The sequence below is a fragment of the Camelus bactrianus genome, chromosome 20, assembly GCF_048773025.1.
Source record: "Camelus bactrianus isolate YW-2024 breed Bactrian camel chromosome 20, ASM4877302v1, whole genome shotgun sequence".
In the NCBI taxonomy this organism is placed as follows: domain Eukaryota; kingdom Metazoa; phylum Chordata; class Mammalia; order Artiodactyla; family Camelidae; genus Camelus; species Camelus bactrianus.
This window is the reverse complement of record NC_133558.1, coordinates 21,925,462-21,938,902: the sequence shown is the minus strand read 5'-3', so window position 1 is coordinate 21,938,902 and position 13,441 is coordinate 21,925,462. Positions and strand designations below refer to the sequence as shown.

Below are 13,441 nucleotides of genomic sequence, written 5' to 3'. Positions count from 1 at the left end.
TCTGCGGGGAGGGTGTGGGGTGTGTCCGGCTCGGGCTCACACAAGGTCACTGTGTCAAAGGAGCCTTCCGAACACTTTCTCTTTCCCTGCGATTCGATTGCGGCTCCGAAAGCCCCTTCCGTAGGGACTTCCCTCCGCGCCTGACTCACGCTGCCTCATGCGTGTGACTCAGGCCGGGCGCCGCGCCAGCCCCGCTCTCCCCGCCCCCTGGCCCTGCCACCGCGCCTGCCGCAGGGGCGGAGGACGGGCCGGCGACAGGGGGTGGGGCGTGCGGGGACCGGCTGCCCCGGCGGAGAGAGGGGGAGACTGAGGCGTTGGCAGAGGTGGGGGGCTGTGGAGGAGGAGATGGGAGACGGAGGGGCACAGGGGTACAGGCTCCAGAGAAACTGAGCTCCGGGGGTTGGATGAAAAGTCAGAGCCCGCTGTAGGAAAGGCCGAGAGAAAGACCGAGAGCCCGAAAGAGGGAGACCAGGAGGCTGAGAAAATGGGAGGAGAGAGAGAGAAAGTGGAGAAGGACACAGAGACAAGAAAGAGAGAGCCAAAAGTCTTCACGGAGGACAAGGTGAGAGGATCGACAAGTGACAGGGAGAGGAAGGGAGGAGAGCCCACGGAGACAGAAGCGCGTGGGTGCTGCCGCCCTGAGTCCTGCTAAAACTTGGGGGCTGACGGCCTGTCCCGGCAGGCTGGGCGGAGGGACCGTCGCCCCGGAGCCTTGCGGTTCTCTCCCAGCTCCGCCTCACCAAGCTCTGTGAACAGCGGGCAAGTTACTTCTTGTCTCTGGGCCTCAATCTTCTCATCTGCAAAATGGGAGGTGGTGGAGGAGCATAATTCGGTCTCCCCGTGCTTGTTATTTTCCTTTCTTCTGCCGCCCTCACCCTCTCCATCCAGCCCTGCTCTGATCTGCTCTGTGCTTGGAAGGCTGGCCCCTTGGCCTGCATCCCTGGGCCTCCACGCCAGCTGGCTTTCTGTTGGGCAGTACCCACTTGCAGGAGATCTGAGAGAAGCTGGGATATGCCTTCCTCTGCCCTGGGCCTGCCTTGTCTCCTGGTCTGGCTGCAGCTGTGTCCCTCCTTGACAACAGCTCTAGGAACGTAGCATCTGCTCCTTGCCCTTTCAGCCTTGGGAATCACAGTGACTTTCTGCCGTTGTTGGTCCCAGGGCCACACCACTCCTCATCGATTCCCTTCACTCCTCACTAAAGACCCCTGGAGTCCCTGGGTTGGGTCTCATTTTCTGCCAGGGCCCTGACTGCTACCCTGCAGGGCTAGCACTCTGAGGCAGCACAGCACTTGGCACCTAGGAAGTCACAGCTCTTATCATAACCCTGCTCCTTCCTTTCAAGCATAGGGGGTGGGCAGAGATGATACTCTCAGCAGAATGATACACAACATTAAAAAGCACTCAGATACCTATTAGCTCTTTAAATCATCACAGTGAGTTTGTGAAACACATGTTAGGTTATTAGCTTCATTTGGATGAGAAACATGTGGCTCATGCATTTTGGAAGGAACACAACGGAATAAGAATAGTGACAGCGGGGCTGTTTCCTATGGGTGACAGGCCGGGTTAGGGAGGGGCAGCTATGAATGACAACAATAATAGTAGCTAAGATATATCGATAACATCTCAAGTGCCAGACACAGTTCTGATCTACTCTTATTAACTCACTTAATCCTTACAACAACCCTATGAGGCAGCTGCTATCCTTACTACCATTTTACAGTTGTAACTAAGGCATGAGAGGTTGAGTAATTTTCCCAAGGCCACACAGCAGGGCTGGGCTGGAACACAAGTCAGTCGCGCTCCAGATCAGCCACTCTAAACCTCTTCTGGGTGCCCCCTTGGGTACCTGGGGGAGGGGGAGCACACCTGTATTTCAGGCTGAGTAGACAACATGGGCAGAGCCTTGAGGGGAAAGAGCTTTTGTCGTGGGTTTCAGAAATAATCAGCCATGTTGTTGTGTCTGGGGTAGGAGAAGAAAGCAGCAGAATTTGACAATAATGGGAGTAAGTGAGAGCTGATCTTGGGGAACCTACCTTTCAACCAGGGGCATGGACTTTATTCTGAAGGTAATAGGGAGCCATGGAAGGTTTTCAGCAGGGGTGGAACAGGTTGCCATTTTAGGAAGGATTACTTTAAAATGCAAGGGAGATACTGTTTTTCTCCTGTTAAATGGCAAAGAGGTTTAAAGTGATAATTCCTAATGCTGGCATCGTTTCAGAGCACTGATTACTCTCATATGTAGCTGATGGGAAGGAGTTGGTTTGACCTTTCTAGAAAGCAGCTGAACCATGTGTAGTACTTGAGAAGTGTTCAGCCCTTTGACCTGCTAATCCCATTTCAAGGAATCTCTCCTCTGACCTAATTGGAAAAGGGGTCAGAGATTTATGTCCCAGAATCTGAAATTTATTCTATCATTAATAATAGTAGTAGTAATAATAAAAGGAAACAATATAAATGTCCAACAGGAGGGAATTGCCAAAATAAATTAAGAGTGAAGAATCATGAAATGTCTTAGAGTAATTAATAAAATTTTTTCAAAGAGAGTAAATGCATCAGAAAGGCTAAAGACATCTAGAACTCTTAAAAGTAATAACTGAGTTCATCATGACTGCAGGGTACCAGATTAACCCACAAAAATCAATCACATTTCTATATGCTAGCAATGAACCATTGGAAGCAAATTAAAAAGACAATAGCATTTGTAATGGCTCCAAAAAGAAACAAACAAACAAACAAAAAATTCTTGGGTATACACCTAACAAAACATTCACAGGATGTCTACGCTGAAAGCTATAAAATGTTGATGAAAGAAATCGGAGCTCTAAATACACAGTGAAACATACCATGTTCATGGATTGGAAGACTCAACATAGTAAAGATGTAATTTCTCCCCAAACTGATTGTATTAGTTTCCTTGGGGCTTCCATAACAAAGTACCACAAGCTGGGTGCCTTAAAACAGTGGAAATTTCTGTCTCACAGTTCTGAAGTCTAGAGGTCTGAAATTAAGGTTTCAGCAGGACCATGCTCTCTGCATCCTCTCTGGGAGGGTCCTTCCTTGCCTCTTCCAGCTTCTGGTGATTTGCCCACAATCCTTGGTGTTCCTTGGCTTGCAGCCACAGCTCTTAAACATCTGCCTCTGTTGTCATACGTGTTCTCCCTGTGTGTCTGTCTCCTCTCTTATAGGGAGCTCGTTGTACTGGATTAAGGACCCATCCTATTCCACTATGACCTTATCTTAACTAATTAGATCTACAGTGGCCCTATTTCCAAATAAAGTCACATTTTGAAGTGATGTATTTGGCTCAGGTTAGGATTTCAACACATTTGGGGGGCACAGTTCATAAAACTGGTCTATAGATTTAAAACAATTCTGATCAAATCCCAGCAGGAATTTTTGGAGATACAGACAAGCTGATTCTAAAATTTATATGGAAAGGCAAAGACACTAGAATAGCTGAAACATTTTTGAAAAAGAATAAATTGGAAGAATGACATTATCTGATTTTAGGACTTAAAAAACAATAACAGGGCTTGCAACATTAATCAAGACTGTGGTCCTGTCAGAGGAATGGACACAGATCAATGAAACAGAATAGAGAGCCCAGAAATAGACCCACATAAATATGACCAATTGATTTGGACAAAGGTGTAAAGCTCTTCATGGAGAAAGGATAGTCTTTTCAACAAACGGTGCTGGAACAACTGGACAGCTATATGCAAAAAGAGTGAAACTTGTCCCAAATCTTCCACATTATACTAAAATCAACTCAAAATGAATTATAGATCTAAACATAGAACCTAAAACTATAAAATGTCTAGAAGAAAACAGGAGAAAATCTTCATGACCTGGGGTTAGTCAAAGAGTTCTTAAAACATGACACTAAAACTGGGATCCATGAAAAAAAAATGGATAAATTGGACTTCATCAGTTTATCAAAAGTGTCTGTGAAAAACACTGTTGCAAGAACTAAAAGACAAGTTATAGGCTGTATTACAGTATTTACATATCACACATTTGACAAAAGACTTGTAACCAGAATTTATTAAAAATTCTTAAAACAACAGTAGGAAAATGGCCAATTTTAAACGGGCAAAAACATTTGAACAGACACTTCACCCACAGGGACATAGAGATGGTAAATAAGCACATGCAAAGAGACTCAGTGTCACTAGCTATGGGGTCAGTGCAAATTAAAACATTGGTGACCCCGCAATCCCACTCCTAGATGTTTGCCCTAGAGAAATAAAAACTGTCATTCACACAAACACCTATGGAAGAATGCTGATAGCGGTTCTAGTCATAATCACCCAAATCTGGAAGCAACCCAAACTGAGAGCATGGACACATGAACTGTGGTTCACTGATGGAATACTACCCAGCAGTAGAAAGGGACAAACGCTTGCTACACATATTAATGTGGAAGAAAGAAGCCCGTCTCAAAGGATACACACTGTATGGTTCAATACATGGTTCATGTGACAGTCTAGAAGAGACAGAACAACGGTGATGAGAACAGAGAAGTGGTTTCCAGGGCTTTGGGGTGGGGGGAAATAATGCCTATATGGAGGTGGCAAGAGGGAATTTTGGGGGGATGATAGCATGTTCTGAATCCTAACCATGTGGTTGTCTGTACATGTAAAATTCATAGAAATGCACACCAAAAGAAGTCTCTATTACAGTATGATAATTTGAAAAAAACAACTGTATCCAGTTGGGTAACCATGTGATAATGCAAGTATAGCACATTGTTAATGGAAAAATCTAGGTGGTGGATATGAGTGATCACTGAACAATTCTTTTAGCTTTGCTGACTGTTTGAAACTTTTCATAGTAAAATCTTGGAAAAAACTATTCAGAATGACCCGAAATTTGTTTTTAAAATCTGTCTATTCTTTCTTTCTGTCTATCTATCCATCCATCCATCTCACAGGTACAAGTGTAGGAAGAAGATTGAAGGCATCGTACCAAAATATTAACAATGGGGATCTTGCTGAAGGGTAAAATTGTGAGTGATTAAAATTGTCTTTTTATATGTTTCTGTATTGTCTATAATGAGCACGTATTATTTTATTTGGGAAGAGTATAAGTAACCTATATTGTATTTATTTTAAACGTCTTTTTTTCCCAATTACGTGTGCAATCCCTGCTTATTGTAAGGTTCAAATGGTACAGAAGTGTGTGACCCCTAAGGGAACATCCTGTGTGCTCATCCCCAACACCATTAACATCTGCATATATCCTAAAGGCTAAATCTTAAGTTTAAGTTCATTTCTTTCAGATTATGTCATCTTTAAAAACCTAAGCAATTCAAACATATTCCAACTTTGTTTCCCATTACAATCACTTAACAAAGAAAGTTTTATATTTACAGTATGTTGTAGATTTGAGGCATACAATCTGAGTTGCAAAGAAGGTGTTATAATTTTTCTTGACTCCAAGAATTGAACCAGAAAAGAGCCTGGTCCTTGGGACATGGGGGTGACCCTTCTTTGTTATTTTAAAGATATGACTATATACATTTGTTTTCCATTTCTTCTGTAACTTAGGTCAAAACTGAATGCTCTTTTGTTGTATGTTTGTGTGTTTCATCACACCAATTATAAAATAATACCTGTGGAGGAAACTGAGGCCAGATTGGAGAGGGACTGAGGCTCAGGGTCACTTCTGGCACAGCCACTCACTCCCTGTTACTCCTCTCTGGGCCTTGGCTTTCTATGCTATATTATTTTTATAATGAAAAACAAATAAAAGTAATAATAAAACCCTGTTAACTAGGCAGCAGCGTGGAGAGTGTTGCAAAGACTTCTGGTTATCCCACATGCCTGATCTCTCCTTCTTCCTGAGGACTAGGAACTTCTATATTTTTAGTAGAGTACGTGATGACCCTCAAAATAGACTGTTTCCTTGCCGCTCTTGCTAGATGTGGTCAATGGAAAATAAGCAAAAGGTTTTTAAAGGGAAGGGATGTTTTCTTTTTCTCTACTTTCTAATGGCTAGACTGTGGACATGATGGCTGGAGCACAAGCAGCTATTTTAGACCATGAGGAAAACTTGGAGAATGAAAGCCACACACTGCAGAGCAACCAAACAGAAAGAGACAGGGTTCCTGACACAGTGGTCTGCCATGCTAACTCTCGACTACCTGCCTCTGGACTTCTTAAATGTGAGAGAGAAATACACTTCTGGCTAGTATAACCCATTGGTATCTTTTTAAATTGAATTATAATTGATATACAATATTAGTTTCTGGTGTACAACATAGTGATTTGATATTTTTGTATATTACAAAATGATCACCACGAGAAGTCTAGTTACCATCTGTCATCATACAGTGTTGTTACAATATTATTGACTATACTCCCTATGCTGTACATTACATCTCAGTGATTTATTTATTTTATAGCTGGAAATTTGTACCTTTTAATCCCCTTCACCTATTTCACCTGTCCCATTGGTAGTTTGGAATTTTGTTATATGCAGCCTTATACAGGACAGGAGAATCAGTGAGGAGACTGTTTTAGTAACTGAAGGGAGAGATGACGAAGGCCTGAACCATGGTGGGAAGTGATGTAAGAGACATTTGTCTAGGACATGCCGAGTTCCCATGCCTGAGGGAGGGACCATTTAAAGGGGGCTACTGATTGCATTGATCAGGAGTTGAGCAGAAGGTCTGAGCAGGAGAAAACATATGGTTAGCAAGGTAAAAATGCCCACAGTCACATGGCTAGGAGGGCCTGGCCCCTGAATGGAGTCTGCATGAGTTATCTATTGATGAGTAAAAAGTCACTCCAAAACTTAGCAAGAAGGAGTTAGGGGTCTGAGAGCTGCCTAGGTGGGTTGTTCTAGCTTGCGGTTTGTCATGAGACTGCAGTTAAGATGCTGATCAGGGCTGGGGTCGCCTGAAGGCTTGATGGAGCAGAAGGAGCCATTTCCAAAGTGGCTCGCTCACAGGGCTGTTGACCCATGCTCGGGGCGGGGGCTGCCCTGTGCCTGCCTGGTGTTGAAAGCTTTACCTGAGTAAAGATTGACTCCACTTCTCAGGGTGAAGGGGGAAGAGAGTGTAGCATAGTGGTGGCCTCTAATAAGTTCCAGGAAGGGCGGTTGGGATGATTAAGAGATGTGCCATCTACACATGGCCTCAGCAGGTGCTCGCTAAATGTTAACTCCTGGCGGGTCCAGCGCTAGAAGAGACGGAGATTGAAGTCCCAGCTTTGCCACGTAGTTGTGGCTACTCAGTGTCCTCTGCCATTAAATGGGATGCTAATATCCATCTTATAGCATTGTTGTGAGGATTGAAAAAGGAAATACGTGTAAAACACTGAACCTAGTCCCTGGCACATTGTGATTGTTCAAATCAAGATTTATGAGAATTAATCTCTCTGCTCAGAATTCTCCAGGGGCTTCCCCCTGCTGCAGCACTGAAGCCATTCAAAGCCTCCTCCATCTAGCCTGGCCAGCTGAATTTTAGCCCAGCCCCCAGGGCCTGGTCTCTGTCTCCTTGCACCCTTGTTCCCTCCACCTGACATGCCACCTCCCAGCCCCTTCCTTCTGTTCCTCTTTTCCCCAAGCCTTTCCTGGTGGGAGCTCCCACACCGGCCTCGCCCTCCTCAGTGCTTTTCAGGACACACCCCCTGCTCTGTTCCTTCTGCCTGGCATCGTGCTGGGCACAGCCTGGGTAGTGGGGGGAGATCCACACAGGAACTGTTTCGATGGTGGGGTGGCTAACTCCACTGAGACAGAGGGACTCTGGGGGCTGGCTGACAGGGAGCAGAAGGGTGCAAGGGATGGCAGGGTGGGGAGGGGGTGCTGTGGAAAGGCTGATGCAGGGAGTGAGCCTGAGCCAAGAGGACAGTTGTGTCCCCTGCCCCCTCCAGGATGTCAAGCAAGTGGTGGGTAGCAGTTGTAGCTTTTTCATCCACACACTCTAGGTGCGCAGTAGTTACTTTAAAATTGAATTGGAAGAAGGGTCATTTGAGGATTTGAAGGGTAATACGATCCCTGCCTTTCCCCCAAATACCCTCCACCAGCTTGTTCAAGGTACCTGAAATTTCCCCGTTAGAATCATATTTGGCTTGAAAACCAGTGTCTTCAGAAAGCTCCCGTTCGGATCTGCACCGGCATTTTCCGTGGGCGGGTAACAGAGCAGCCCATTAGTCCTGATGAACTGATCTGACAAACCATCTGTCACCCACAGCCCTGAGCTACACTGTGAAACCACTGAATGTGTCACCTGGCTTTGCTCCTCCTCAGGATCCCTCCCAGCCCCCAAGCCACCCTAGGTGGTCCAGATTCACTCCCCTCTGAGTAACCCTTCCCCCCAAGGTTGTACAGCCTCCCTTTGTCAGAACTTCTCCTGAGGGCTGTCCTCAGGGCCCTGCTGGGGCTTCCCTGGGTGAGGAGTGTGAGGCAGAATAAGCTCCCATGGGCATTTTGAGGAGAAATGGCTCCTGCCTCCAGCGCTCTCCCCCATGTACCTCCCCAGCAGAAATACAGGGGTCCCTCCCTCATGCCTACTCCCATGGAATGTAGTAGCAGCTGTGCTGTGGGGGGTGAGATGGCATCACACAGCCATAGAGCTCAGAGCTGGAAGGGACCCCACTAAGCTAACTGGTCCAGTCCTCTGCTGTTAGGGAGGCAAGGGACTCTTCTCCATGCTTTTAGATAAGGCAACTCCCAACTGAGCTGTATCACCCCATCCCCTGGATCAGGTCAGCTCTGTCTCTCGCACTTGGGCTTTTGCACTGGATGGTTTCACAACACTTCTAAGAGGGAGAGAGGTGTGCTGCACTGCAGCAAGATTCAAGATAACTCAACCTGACATCTTATTCAAATGGCTTCAGCAAGGAGGAAATTTCTGTTTTCTTGTAACAAGGTGACCAGAGGTGAAGTGGTTCCAGTGCTGGTTTTTGAATGGTTCAACAGCATTATCAATGACTGAGATTGTTTTTAACCTTCATCTCTCTGCCATTGTCAGGGGGTCAATCATGTTTTTCCTCATGGTCACAAGATGGCTGCCTGTCACCAAGCATCACATCTAGATATAACAAACATACAATGAAAGAAGAGAACTTTCTGGGAAGCCACGAACAATTCATCTTCATGTCTCAGTGGCCATAATTACACCGTTACTCATTCAAAATCCAATATTAGTGCAATGTTGGGAGACAGTTCTCCATGGGCCTCTTGTGTTTCTCCATGTCTCTCAAGGAGGTTTGTGTAGTGAACAACCTTAAGAAATAGTGTTTTCCTTCAGATAAAAGGGCGGGTTTGTTTAGTTCCTATTTTAAAGGATTCCTAAGCTCAGGGTTCTCCTGTAACACAACTCATGCAGTCAATGACCATACCTCACTGCAAAGGAGGCTGGGAAGTGTAGTCTTTAGCCAGACAGTCGTGTGCTCAGCTGAAATTTCCATTTCTACAGAGAAGGGAGAATGGATATTGGGGCAATTGGCAACCTCTGCCATAGTTACTCCAGTAAAACCGGGCTTCTGTTAGGGAGTCAGGAGGAAAGGTGCTGGAGAAGCAACAATGGTGCCTACACAGTAGGGTTGGTGCCTTGGCCCCATTTTACAGATGAGGAATTGAGTTCCAGAGAGGGAATGTCAAGGCCAGGTCTAGACCCCAGGTCTCCTGGACTCCTGACTTCAGGTTTTCCCATCATTTTCCTGCCTCTGCATCAGTACAGGTCAGGTTTGGCCAGAAGGCTTCTTTCTTCTCACTTAGTCCCCGTGACTTCCTTGAATCCTCTCCCTCTTATTGTTCATTTGATCCCTGGTCTCTCTTTCTGTCTCCTTCTCTGCCTTCTCTTCCCAGCCTATCACTGCCAGAGTCCCAGGCCGAGCCTTCTCACTTGTACATGTGTGTGTCCATCTGGCCCATGGCATCAAATAGCATCTCCTTACCATGAACCCCTCACTCCTGTCTGCCTTTGGGACCACTCTTTGTGCTTTGGACTTGTATATCCATCTGCCTGCCAACACCCCCATTTGGGTGTCTTACAGGCACTTCCAACATCATGAGTTCAAAATTGAATTCATGATGTCACCCACGAACTTGCTTCTCTTGCATTCTGGCCAATCTCAGTAACTGTCCCACCTGCCGGCTAGTGGTCTTGACCTCTTTGGTACCTTCCTCTACTTTATTCACATTTACTCCACCTCTGTAACCCCATACTTGAATCATTGCTGGAGCCTCCTCCTCCTCAGGCCACCTCAGCTTGCCCCAGCCATTCCTTACCATCTTAAAGTGGAGGTATGATCACATCATTCTTGTTCTTAAAACCTTCAATGGCTTGCCATTATTTTTAGGATACAGACCAAATTCTTGTCTAGTGTGGCAGAGGCTCTAGCCCCTCACCCACTATTATTTTCTTCTTTAGAAAGACAACCCCTATTTGTACCTGGGCACAAGAGCATTTAAATAAAGACTGCGTATCCCAGCCTCCCTTCTAGCTAGTTGGGGCCGTGAGATTAAATCCGGCCAATTGGATGCAAGCAGGTGTTCTGTTCTTACTCGTGGCTGGGTGGGGCTTCCTTCCTCTTTCCTCTTGATATGAATGCAGACATGATGGCTGACATTCAGGCAACCATCTTGGGCCATGAGGAGAAAGCCACTGCTGAGGCTGGTAGAGCAACAAGACAGAATGAGTCTGGTCCCTGACACTTATGCACACACCTGCCTACGTTTGGGCCTTTCTTATGGGAAACAGAAATAAACTCTGATCAAGTGTTAGTCACTACTGGGTTTTCTCACAGTTGAACGAAATCCCACCCCAATCACATTGCTCCTGCTGCTTTCTGGAGTCTCAGCTTGTGGCCCTTCCCCTTTCCCACCCCACTCTAGCCATAATGCTGCTGTTGAGTTTCTCATGCTCTGCCCTGACTCAGGGCCTTTGCATGTGCTCTCCTCTCTGCCTGGATAACAGTTTCCTGGCCATCTCCATCTCATCCTTCAAATCTCAGCTGGGATGTCACTCATGGAAGCCTTCCCTGACTGCAGTGGCATAACTAGGTATTCAATTCCCAGATCAGATAGTTGTTGTTTTTTAAAAATATAATCATCATGGTAAAAAACAAAATAAAACAAATAGTACCAAAAAAAAGTAATAGATTAATACTTTTTAATTACATTAATACATATTTTTGACAAAAGAGAAAATTGTATACCTACATTCATTGCAGTAATGAGTAATACTATTTTGTTTTGCAGACTTTTGTAAATTTGTCAATGACTTTGTCAAAATTATCTTTGCATATTTGTGTTCAAGAAATAGCTTAGGCATATTTGTCAATTTATCTTCGATCATAATTGACCAAGGAATATTTTTTACTAATTTTTATTTGGGAATTTTTTTTTCTCACATGAAGCAATAGATAAACAGATAGTTAGGGAAAGACTTACATATAAGGATAAGTTTGGCAAAACTTCAGAAAAAATCCTTCACAATAAGTTCCAGAAACTGCAGTTTCTTCGGGATTGATTCTAGCAGCTTTCAAATACCTTTTTCTCAGTTGAAAAATTTTAAATAAATAAAAACTCCAAATGATCACATAGAACTCTGCTACCAATGTTTATTTCAAACTTACTGTTTAAATGAAGGACAGTGCAACAGGGATTCCAAACACAACTTTCCCCTGAAGTGAACATGAACAATTCTGCATCCACATGACCATGGGTAGCTGGGTTCCTGAGCATCGGGTGTGGCTAAATGACTGGGAATTCTCCCAAGTAACTTCTAAACAGAATACAATGCTCCTTAAAGGATAAGTAATAAAAATGTGCTAATTTGAAACTTACATATATATTATTAAAAGTCAACAGTAACTGAAACAACGGTTGAGATTTTAAACCATTTTGCGGGGAGGACTTTGTTTAGAATTGCTGGTACGTAGTGATAATAAAAAGCAGACTGACTTTTAGTGGTTTCTTATTGTTTTAGTTTGTTACTGACAACACCCCCTCTTGCCTGCATCAGGGCGCATGCTCCCACCACCACCCTCAGAACACGCCCCCTGCTCTGTACATGTCCCTCTGAGACTTGTGCCTCAATTATGAGTGTATCTGTGTCATGACTTTTTGTCATCTGTGCCCCACTAGACTGTCACTGCCTTGCCCAGCTCGTGGCGGAGTACCTGGCACCCACTACGGAGGCCCGCAGTTGAATAAATACAGGTGAAGAACCTGGCACACAGTGTGTACTGAATAAAGGGTGGGTGTAATCCCTATTATCTGTAGCGCATCTATACTCTGAAATATGTAAACATTTGAATGCCTCCACATTTAACATCAGCAAAATGCTGCCTGAATTTTGAAGCATGGATTTTATTTTTATTTTTTTAACATTTTTTTAATTGATTTTATAATCATTTTACAATGTTGTGTCAAATTCCAGTGTAGAGCACAATTTTTCAGTTACACATGAACATATATATGTTCATTGTCACTTTTTTTTCTCTGTGAGCTATCATAAGATCTTGTATATATTTCCCTGTGCTATACAGTATAATATTGTTTATCTATGAAGCATGAATTTTATTTACCCCAGTCAGCAGTCACATCTCGTTCATCTCTGGGGTCCCTTGAGCCCCAGCAGAGGACCTGGCACAAAACGGGGGTCAGTAAATATTCAATAACCAGAGTTTATTGATCATCCACTTACTACCCACCAGGAATTTTCTTTCAAGTATATGGTTTCTCCAGGGTAGGAGTGAACACGCTCATTTTACAGATGAGGAAAGTGAGACCCAGAAATGTTGGATGACTTGCCCAAGATCACAGAGCCAGTAAGTGCAGAAGCAGTTTTAATCTAGGTTTGCAGGGGTTCCAAAGCCCCAGATCGATCCAGAACAGGGGGTATGGCGTAGGAGGGGAAGTGGCTCCAGTTCACAGGCAGGGTTGGGTGAGGGTGGGGAGCTTGTCCTTAGGACCCAGCTTGCTCAGGCACGTCCCAGGTGCCTGGGTTGACTCCTAATCAAGCTCTGCACCTGTGCCCTTCCGTGGGTGTTGAGGTGCCCAGGTGTGGACAGGGAGGCCTGGGAGGGTGGGGGTGGCAGACATGAGTTCCAATGACAGCAAGCTCCCACCACCCTCCTACCACCATGAGCTGTGAAGCTTGGGCAAGGCACGGAACAGGACCATCCCCATATGGGTTAGAAATACTGACTAAGGCTGGCCTAGGGCTGGACACAGGCAGAGCTGGGCACGGGAGGTGCTCTGCCAGAGGCAATATCTTCTATTTCTCCTCCATGTTCTCTTCCCGGCCCCTCCCTTTCACAGTTTAGGGGAGCAAGGTTGACCCCAGTGGGCCTTGAAGGGAGGGAGCGCCTCATACCTGATGGGGGTCACCGCCAGGACCCCCGATAATGCTGGTCCCGCCTCCTGGTTGCCCTGGATCGAAGCTGTCCCGAGGCTCCTTCCACGAGGATGTCCTGGCGGC

At 45.3% G+C, this 13,441-nt stretch overlaps 1 long non-coding RNA gene across 1 annotated transcript; it reads left to right on the top strand.

The window, feature by feature from the left end:
* The first annotated feature begins 248 nt into the window (after window positions 1-248).
* Window positions 249-12,091, top strand: LOC105064204 (uncharacterized). The gene is made up of 3 exons (XR_834837.3): window positions 249-562; window positions 4,937-5,011; window positions 6,004-12,091. It is a non-coding gene; the product is annotated as an uncharacterized LOC105064204 (long non-coding RNA).
* Window positions 12,092-13,441: the final 1,350 nt, after the last annotated feature.